Source organism: Elephantulus edwardii, unplaced genomic scaffold, assembly GCF_000299155.1.
Source record: "Elephantulus edwardii isolate Elephantulus edwardi_28Jun2011 unplaced genomic scaffold, EleEdw1.0 scaffold00067, whole genome shotgun sequence".
NCBI lineage: Eukaryota > Metazoa > Chordata > Mammalia > Macroscelidea > Macroscelididae > Elephantulus > Elephantulus edwardii.
In genome coordinates this window covers 6,526,134-6,536,531 of record NW_006399817.1, presented here as the reverse complement: position 1 = coordinate 6,536,531, position 10,398 = coordinate 6,526,134, and the positions used below count along the sequence as shown (strand labels likewise).

Below are 10,398 nucleotides of genomic sequence, written 5' to 3'. Positions count from 1 at the left end.
AGAATCTTGCTTGCATGTGAAATCAATGACACTGTTCTGTAGTTTCCACACTCAGTTGGGTCCATCCTAGAGAAGGTGAAACCAGGCTGTTTCTGGGCATGTTGCAAGGAAGGACCAGTCCTTGTAGAGGGACATCATGCTTGGGAGGGTGGAGGGACAAAGAAAGCGAGGAAGACCTTCAATGAGATGGATTGATTCAGTGACTGGGGTAATGAGGGTAAATGTGTCAGAGACAGTAAGATTAGCATAGGATAGAGCAGATTTCAGAGCTATTGTATATATGGTAGTTATGGGTCAACAACAAGAGGACTTGATAAAAATATAAGGATTATTTTCAAATCACACCATGTAGATGGTCACCATTCTGCCTTCTTATAATGCTAGCCTGATTTGTGACTTCCTGAGGAAGGAAGTCTTTATTTTTTTCCTTCTAAATACGGAGCTTATGTTTTCTGGGGGTTCCCTTCAGTAAACTTTTTCTTTTTTAAAGTAAGCTTTTTGTTGAAATATACTACATTTAAAATACACATAGACTGGAGTTTATTTAGCTTAATTAATATATTTTCACAAAACCAGCCCACCAAATAAACAACCCAGAAACCCCCTTGTAAACATTTTCCTGATTCTTAATGTTGTAGTTTATATTTGCCTATTTCTTTTACTATAAAGGAAGCATCTATCATATTCTGTTCTGTGTCTCTCTCCTTTTGCTGAACAATAACTTTGAGATTTTTTTAAATTTATTGTGAATAGCAAAAGGCTTTGTTCACAAAGAAATCATTGTATGAGCACAAAATATTTATGTATTTATTCACTATACTGTTGATAAACATTCAGATTTTTTCCAGTCTGGAGATAGTACAAATAATTGATTTTCCTACGGATATTTTTGTGTCTCATGCTTGCATTTTTGAAGTACATTTATAGGAATTAATTACCGGATTAGAAGTATAGAGACTCCTGGATGGTGCAATGATGGAGCACTGAACTACTAACTTCTACAGGTTGATGACAGTTTGTGCTTCTTAGATTCTGTTTCAGAAAGTATTGTCTATACTAAACTTTCACAGGTATTTTCCCATTACTTTTTTCTAAATATTTCATAGTTTTCCTTTCCACCTTTAGATTAGCAGTACATCTAGTTTTGGTTTTGTTTTTTTTTTTTTAAGAAAATATGGTTTATGATAGTGTAGGCAGCTCTGGTGGCTTAATTGTAAGGAACTGCACTGTCAATGCAAAGATACGAGATTTGAATCCATCAGCTGCTCCACAGTAGAGAATGGGCAATCTCCTTCCATGCAGTTTCTGCCTATGAAAACCTGCTGGAGAATCAGTTATGGGTTGGTCGGTTCTAATTTTAGAGAACTGATTTTACAGTACACAAAAACAACATGATAGAGCAATTTTCCCTTTTATTTAGATATCAAATTAATTCAACGCCTTTGACTGACTTATTCCCTTCTCCCCCAATACACTGCATTGTCATCTTTGTCATGATCAAATGATATTATATATTGTGGCATGCTCCATTTCTGTGTGTATGATCTATTTTCCTGTTTATTTTTATGCCAATACAGCAATGTTTTCATTAAAACTTCTTAATAATAAGCCTTAACATGAAGCAGTTTAAGTTTGTTCTTTAAAATGGTCATGGCTTCAATCCTACCAAAAGGAATCTACATGTTTGACACAGTTCCAATATAGACACCAAATTAATTTTTTTAAGAGATAGAAAAGATAATTGGCAAGTTTATTTGGAGAGGAAAGAGTCCTCAAATAAGCAAAGCACTTCTCAAAAACAAAAATGAAATGGGAGGCATAGAACTCTCTCACCTCAAAACCTACTACACAACTGTAATAACCAAAACAGCATGGTACTGGTACAATGATAGGCACATAAACCAATGGAACAAAATTGAGAACCCAGAAATCAACCTATCTATGTATGGTTAATGATATTTGAAAAGGAAACAAATCCTTTCAAATGGGAAAATGACCAGCTCTTCAACAAATGGTGTTGGCAAAACTGTACTACCTACAGAAAGCTGAAGCAGGATCCACCCTTCTCACAGAGACATAGGGAAAAGTGCCAAACCATAAAGATAATAAGAGACAAAGTGAGACCAAGCTTGGAAGGCCTTGTTGTTGTATACCGATGAGTGAGAACCAACTCATAGCTGACCTTCCAGCAGGTTTTCAGAGGCAGTTAATCATATTGGAGATGAGTCCATGGTATAAAAAGGCAAAAACAGCCAGAAATACACAACCAGAAAAGGATAAAATTGATGAATGGGACCTCCTAAATATTAAGTCCCTGTACACATCAAAAACTGTTTCCAACAGGGTGAAAAGAAAATCTACTGACTGGGAAAAAACATTTGGCAATGCCATCTCAGACAAGGGTCGGTTTTGGTGGTTTTTGTTTTTTGGTTTTTTGTTTTTTTTTTTATTTCAATTGTGCTGTCAAGGGGCAACACATATTATTTTATTTTTTCTGGTACAAAACGTCAATTATTTGAACGCATTCATCTGGACTTAAGATGCTTATGACTCTTCGTAAGGAACTTCATCTACTTTCATGTCATTTTCATCCACTGGGACCTGGGGGCAGATCTGTTCTTTGAAGGCCAAGGCCAGGGTGTAAGGCTTAACTTCCTGCTGCTGCAGACAGCGCTTCAGGTAGTTGTCATAGCAGCCCTTTCCCCGTCCCAAGCGGTTGCCATGTTTGTCAAATCCAAGACCTGGCATGAAGATGAGATCAAGTCCCCCAGTTAACAGAGCCACCTTCCGCAACTCCCCTGCAGCGGGCTGGTGAATATTCCAGGATGTTTTGGGAAGCAAAGAGATTTCCTCAGGTGATGCTAACTTCACCATATCCATATGACTGCTCTGGAACTGGTACCGTGGGATGAAGCAGGTTTTGCCTTGCTGGAAAATGTCCTTGATGATCTCCTCGGTCTCAATTTCATCTTGCATGCTCAGAAAGACGGCAACTCGTCTGGATTTCTGATACTGACTGTGAGCGATCACCTTCTGTGTCAGCAGGCCGGACTGGCGTAGCCGCTCCTCGGCGCTTATGGCCCGTAACCGCTGCTTCAGCTCGGCCCTCAAGCTCTGCTTGGCATTTCTCACAGCAGCTGCCTCCATCTCACACTGAAGTGCTGCCTGGTCTCTGCCCTCTGTGTCTTCGGGGTCAGCCCCTACCCCTGTCTGTACACTACTCCAGACAAGGGTCTTATAACAAAAGTTTCCAGAATCCTACAGGGCCTCCAGAAAAGAAAGACTGGTAACTCAGTTATAAAATGGCAAAAGGTATGGAAAGACTTTTCACAGAGGAGAACAGTCAGATGACCAACAGACACAAGAAGAAATGTTCAAAATATCTGGCTATAAGAGAGATGCAAATCAAAATCAAAACGAGATATCATCTCACCCCAATAGCAGTGGCAAAGCTTAACAGGACAGCGGGCAATAAATGTTGGATAGGATGCAGGAGAAATAGGAACTCTCATATATTTTTGGTGGGATTATAAAATGGTACAATGACTGGGAGGCAGTTTGGAATTTCCTCAAAAAGCTGAACATAGAAATTCCATATGACTCAGCTATTCCATGGCTAAAAATATACCAAAAGAAAATTAGAACTGAGACAAAAATGGAGATTTCAACACCAATGTTCATAGCAGCATTATTTATCATTTCAAGAATATGGAAACAGACCAAACGTCCAAACAATTGAATGGACTGAGAAACTGTGACACATTCACATGATGGACTACTATGTAGTACTCAGAAGAAAAATTTTGATGCTGAGTGAACTAATTCAGTATTATAAGGACAAATACTGCATAAGACCATTATTATAGAAATAGAAAGAAAACTAGTAAAATATATATGTGTATCCAAGAGGAGGAGGATGGAAGAAGAGGAGTGAAAATGGCCATGGGGGAAATCATATGGTTGCAAAATTTGGTGGCTGGAAGGAGGAGTGGGTAAAAAACATGAGAGAGATCTGGTGAGACAGAGTAATGGTGGGCAGAGTTCAATGATTAATTTTATAAAATATAATAAGAATGATTGTATGAAACACAATGTGAATGTGTTGTTGTTGTTGTTGTTGTTATGTGCTGTCGAGTCGCTTGCGACTCATAGTGACCCTATGTACAACAGCCCTAAACTCTGCTCTGTCCTGTGCCAATTGCACTGTCTCTGACACTCCCATTCCGATTATCCCAGTCACTGAATCAATCCACCTCATAGAGGGTCTTCCCCTCCTGCGCTGTCCCTCCACCCTCCCAAGCATGATGTCCTTCTCCAAGGACCGGTCTCTCCTCACAACATGTCTAAAGTATGTTAGACGGAGCCTCAGAATCCTTGCCTCCAAGGAGCCACCTGGTTTAACCCTTTCCAGGACAAATCTGTTTGTTTTCCTAGCAGTCCATGGAATTCTCAGTACTCTTCTCCAGCACCACAGCTCAAAGGCATCAATTCTCCTTCTATCCTCCTTGGTAATTGTCCAACTCTCTGTTGCATAACAAGTGATTGTGAAGACCATAGCCTGTATCAGACGCACCTTAGTCTCCAGAAAGACACCATTGCTCTTCAGTACTTTGGAGAGGTCCCTAACAGCAGGCTTTCCCATGGAAATGTGCCTTTTAATTTCCTAGCTGCTGGTGCCAAGACTGTTGACTGTGGAGCCAAGCAAACTAAAGCTGTGTACAATCTCAATCTCTTCACCATCCATCCTGATGCTGCCAACTGGTCCAGTGGTGAGAATCTTTGTCTTCTTGACATTGAGCCTCAATCCATATTGTAGGCTGCAGTCCTTGACCCTCTGTAGCAGGTGCTTCAGGTCCTCTTCAGTTTCAGCAAGCAGGGTTGTGTCATCTGCATAATGCGGATTGTTGATAAATCGTCCACCAATCTTGACCCCACATTTCTCCTCATAGAGCCCAGCCTCCCGGATAATCTGTTCTGCATATAGGTTGAAACGGTATGGAGATAGGATGCATCCCTGGTGTACGCCCTTCCCAATTTTGAACCAGCAGTGTTCTCTTGCTCTGTTCTGAGGACTGCCTCCTGGTCCAACTGTAAGTTTCGCATTAGAACGATCAAGTGTTCTGGGATTCCCATTCTTCTCAGAGTCAGCCATAGTTTGTTATGGTCCACGCAGTCAAATGCCTTTGCATAGTCGATGAAACACAGATAGACATTCCTCTGGTATTCCCTGCTTTTAGCTAAGATCCATCTAACATTAGCTACAATATCCCTAGTACCACGACCTCTTCTAAACCGAGCCTGGACTTCTGGTAGTTCTCTGTTGATGTGCTGTTCCAGTCCTTTTTGGATAATCTTCAGTAAAACCTTGCTTGCATGTGAAATCATGCATATGAGTTTTATAAGTAGATAATCATGAAATAAACATTATGTATATAATAAAATTATCATGGCTGTCCTCATCTGTTTCTATATCCATACAAATTTTCAATTCAACTTACTTGCTTTCACACACATACACACAACCTTGCTGGAAGTTTAATTAGGACTTCACTTAGCATGTTGGAGAATTTACATCTTTGCACAATTCAACACAGTTAATATATAGTCTTTCACTTATCTAGGTCTCTTAATCTGCCTCCATAATGGTTCACAGTCTGTGATATAGTGAAGTTGCACTATTTTTTTTAGGTTTATTCACAGGTATTTTATGTTTATTGATGCTTTTTTAGTGGTGGTGGTGTTAAGTGCTGTCGAATCGACTGTTATATACACATATATAAAATGTAAATAAGCTTATACTGACTATATACCCACTAGTCTTGTTCATTTTACTTTCCATTCAAATAATTTCTCAATGTTTAACATTTTTCTGCATAAGCTATTATAGTTTCTGCAAGTAATAATATATTTCCTCCCTTTCAATCCTTGTCTTCTTGACTTGGCAACAATAAATGTCTTGGAGAAAGTGCAGAGTGATCCTTGGAGGCAAAGACGATAAAGCTTCATCTCACATCTTTCTGGCATGTTACTAGAAGAGGCTGTTCCTTGGAAAGGGATATCATGCTTGGAAAGGTGGAGGGTCTGCAAAGGAGAAGAAGACCGTCAACCAGGTTGGTTGAAACAGTGACTGCCACAATTGGCTCTACTGTGTCAGGAAGTGTGAGGATGGCACATGACAGGGGTCAGATCTGTTGTTCATAGGGTTACTGCAGGTCATATTCAATTTGACTGCACCTAACAACATTGACTTGACTAAATCAAAATCAGAAATCATCAAGCTGATCCCAGCTCATGGTGTCTAATAGGAGCTCTGTACTATAGGGAGGTTTTTTGGGATTTTTTTTAGTTTAGTTTTGGAGTTTTTGTTGTTATTTATTTAAATTTATTCATTATTGCACATTTCCCGTTTCCCATCCCCTCCCCTAGTGCTCACAATGCCCACCTTGTTCCAAACTTTTCTCATACATATAATATATAATCATATATTCCTTTCAAGTAGTTCTTCCCCTCATCTATTGCAATTCAGTATTCATTATCTATCCACCCCTTCCCTAATCCCTCTCCAATTCCCTCATGTTTGCCCTGTTTTAGAAAAGTGGTGCTATGCAGTATTTATCCTCTTGTGACTGAGATTTTCACTTACAATATTGTTCACCTGAGTTAGATAAGAAAGACCTCCTCTCTATCCAGCTTGAGAAATTGTGGTTTTTGCTGTATTGTGAAATTAATGTGGGGGTAGACTTTGCAGGAGAAAACAAATTTTCTGCAGCAGGAAAAAAACCAACTTGGAATAAGTCACAGATCTGGCATGCCTGTGTTTTGCCCAACGAAGTTCATCTTTTATACCTTGAGAATTTATGTGCCAAGGTGTGTGGTAGTGAGAGAGGCAGTCATCATTAGGAAATATCATCTCCAATTGGGGGAGCTCACAAGTTTCCTGCTGTTTCTGTAGCAAAGTACTACAAACTCAGTGGCTTAAAACAACAGAAGTTTATTTTTACACAATTCTGGAAACTAGAAGTCTGAATTCAAGATGTCAGCAAGCACATGCTCTCTCTAAGGCTTCAAGGAGATCTTTCTTTGTCTCTTCCAGCTTCCTGCAACCTCAACCTTTCCTAAGCTTATAACAACAAAACTCCAGTCTCTCTGTTTTCACGTGGCTGTTCTCTCTGTCTCTATTTGACTCTGGATTTCTTCTTTTTTATAAGGACAATGGTCATATTGGATTAGGGCTCATGCTATTCCAATTGGAATAGGTTCAGTATAACCCTGTGTTAACATTATACTGGATATTGCAAATGGATTTGCAAAGATCCATTTCCAAATAAGATCGTGTTCACACGTACGAAAAAAATACCATGGAGGTTTATTTGGTGGCTTAGTGGTTAGGAACTGTGCAGCAATCCCAAAGGCAAGCAGTTCAAGTACACTAGCTGCTCCATGGATGGATGGGCAATCTCCTTCCATGTGATTTATGGTGTTTGAAAATCCACTGGAGGACCAGCTATGGGTCAGTTTCAACTCTATGGCACATGACACAAAAACAACACCACAAAAAAACAAAAATGATGGAATTTTATCTCACTTACTTTGGGTGTATTTTCAGGGAAAGCAGTCCTTTGAGAGAAAAATCAGAGAGTCTATGAAAGAGAAGATGACCCTCAATGATTGATGATTGATGGCAATGACTACCAGAATAGGCTTGAGCATGACAGAGATCTTGAAGTTGGTTCAGGATGGGGCATGGTTCAGTTCTGTTGTTCATAGGGTCACGAGTCATAGCCAGCTTGATGGCGAATAAACAAAACATCAAACTCATTGCTGTCAAGTCATAGCTGACTCATAGCTGACCTCCAGAGGATTCTTTGGACGGCTGTAAATCTTAAGAAAGAAGATTGTCCATCTTTCTCCCACAAAGCTTCTGGTGCACTCAAACCACCAAAGAGGCTTGGCCTTTGGGTTATAGGTGCAGCTCTCTGTGGATTAATCCTCCAGAGCTTTCTTTGGAGTGACACAGTTTATAGCATGGAACAGGGAGACTCAAATTGACTGAGCAGTTTGATGTGTCCATCCTCTTCTCGAGTCTTCTATTGATGGCAGGAGTCCTCAGGATATCTTGAAGAACTTGGGCTTGGAGGACACTATGGTCATGCTCACAACCAGGAGTGCTTGGCTGAGAGCATTTCATAGGCCTTCCATGGTCCCTGCCTCTTAATCTTTATCAAAGCAGAAGTAGTGCTCACACCCCATTTGTACCTCTGCTACGGCTGTGGATTACATTTGTTTCTGTCTCTTTCAGAAGGGAGCTCTGGTGGTGTGGTTGGTAATCCAAAGGCCACACTTCTCAGGTGGTTAGAATGCTCCCACAGGTTCTGTGAGAAAGATGGTGCCTCTCTGCGAGTATGATTTACCGTTCTTAAAAACCCTCTGGAGAGACAACTATGGATCAGTTTTGACTCAACAACAATGAGTTGTGTTTTCTTAGAGTCATTGTGACACACTGGCCAAGTGTCCAGCCGCTAACCAACAGCTAACCTGCCAGGGCCTGTCCTCCATCGGTTTCTGAGGTCATATTATTTCTAGGCCTCATTTTACTTCCTGAGGAGCAGTTGGTGGATTGGAATCACTGACATGTGAGTTGGCAGTCTAATATATATAACTGAGTTTTTAACTTAAAATCTCTGGGTAATCAAATGATTACTGTGTGATTGCCAGTTAGTGTCTATTCTGAAGCTCTTGGGATGAAATACCTGGAGGTCTTCTTCTAAAAAGAAGACATTTCACATTTTATCTCCATTGGAAGCCCTGTGGAGTTCAATTCTACTCTGAAACAATTGGGGTGACCAGGAGTCTGGTAGGACTCGAAAGGCATTTGGTTTTCTGAGTGAGCACGCCCCTCTAGAGGAAGCCCCGCCCAGGTTTTACTTAAGCAAAGTGGATGGTGGAGACCCACCTTCCTGCAGAAAAAAACAAGTTCTGTTGAAGCCTGGATTGCTGCACTTGCATCACTCCTTCTGAGATAAATGAGAAGGTGCTGTACCTCTGGTATACTCCCACTATAGTTTTTGCAAATCTTTATCCTTTTTTCTGGTCAATTCTTTCCGATTCATTGCCATGGAACCAGACAGAACCTGGCATTCCAGGGTTTTTTCCGTAAATTGGCTGTAAATTGCATGGGAGGACATTGTCCATCTTTCTCCCGTGAAGCTATCGCTAGTAGACTCTGATATCTAAAGAGTTTCCATATTTTGCACCAGCAGCACGACTCTCCGTGGACTGGACGAGGCCTCCAGGTCTCCTTGCGGTCAAATGAAGTGACTAGTTTTCATGGGGTAGATCCTGGTTTCCTGGTCCCACCTGTGTTCCCTTTCAGCTGTGTCTTTTTTGCTTTTTACTTTACTTCCTCATTTCCTGGGAGGCTTTCCCCCCCAAGAGCCTCTTTCCGTCTGTAGTTCACACTCTGAGGAGATGGAAGAGTCACAGGTCTAGACCTGGTCTGCAGCAGGTATGTAACATACATTTGCTGAGTCTCCTTCTGTCAGCTCACCTTCCCCCACGGTGCAATGGGGGAGATGGAGTTGGGAAGTCTTTAGCCTGTGTACTTCTGGTGGTAGGAGGCCTGAGTTATCCAAGGAGAAATTTTCCTCTTGAAAGAAAAAAAACAAACCACAGCACAAACAAAACAAAACAACCCCAACAAAACCAAAAACAAAGGCTATCACAAGCTCTTCTTTGCATTAGCTCACCTCTCCTAGCCCTGTCTTTGGTCCACTTTAGTACCTTGAGTTCTCTCCCTGGAGCCTGGGGTGGAGGGAGTATCAAGCCCGCAAGGCTGTAGAGAACACACAGTTGCTCTGAAAGAGGGAGGGAGGAAGGAAGGAAGGAAGGGAGGTGCAGGGGGTTTTGGCTGAATGGAGCTGTGGAGCCCTCCCACCCCCATCCCCCCCCCCCCCCACCCCCCGGAACCTCAGGGGAGGGCTCTGCCCTCAGAAACGCTGGGTGCCAGACTCCTCCCTAAGCCTTCATATGAATTCCCCTCACCATCCAGGACTGGGACACGAGCTGTGCATAATTAATTTTTATTAAAAGAAGGTTTTTTTTGGTCTGCAGACATTGTGTTCTGCTTTTGCCATGACGATAAAGTCTCCAGTACAATTTTGGATTTAATTATAGCCCTATTTCTAGGGAATTTAAAAAAAAAAAAAGAAACCCTCTGTCAGAGAACAGATAATTGGTGATGCCAGGTGGAATTGAGACATTGGTTCTGGAGCCCAGAGCAGTTGCTTTCGGTAGATTTGGAGTCATGCTCTGTGCTACCACACATTGGTTTGGTTCAGGCCTCTATCCATCTATGCCGTCTCGGAAAGCTCTGTTAGCCTGGGTCCTGAGGTCGGAGAT

At 41.4% G+C, this 10,398-nt stretch overlaps 1 pseudogene; it reads right to left on the bottom strand.

The window, feature by feature from the left end:
• Positions 1-2,535: 2,535 nt before the first annotated feature.
• On the bottom strand, positions 2,536-3,147 carry LOC102856863 (annotated as a pseudogene).
• Positions 3,148-10,398: the final 7,251 nt, after the last annotated feature.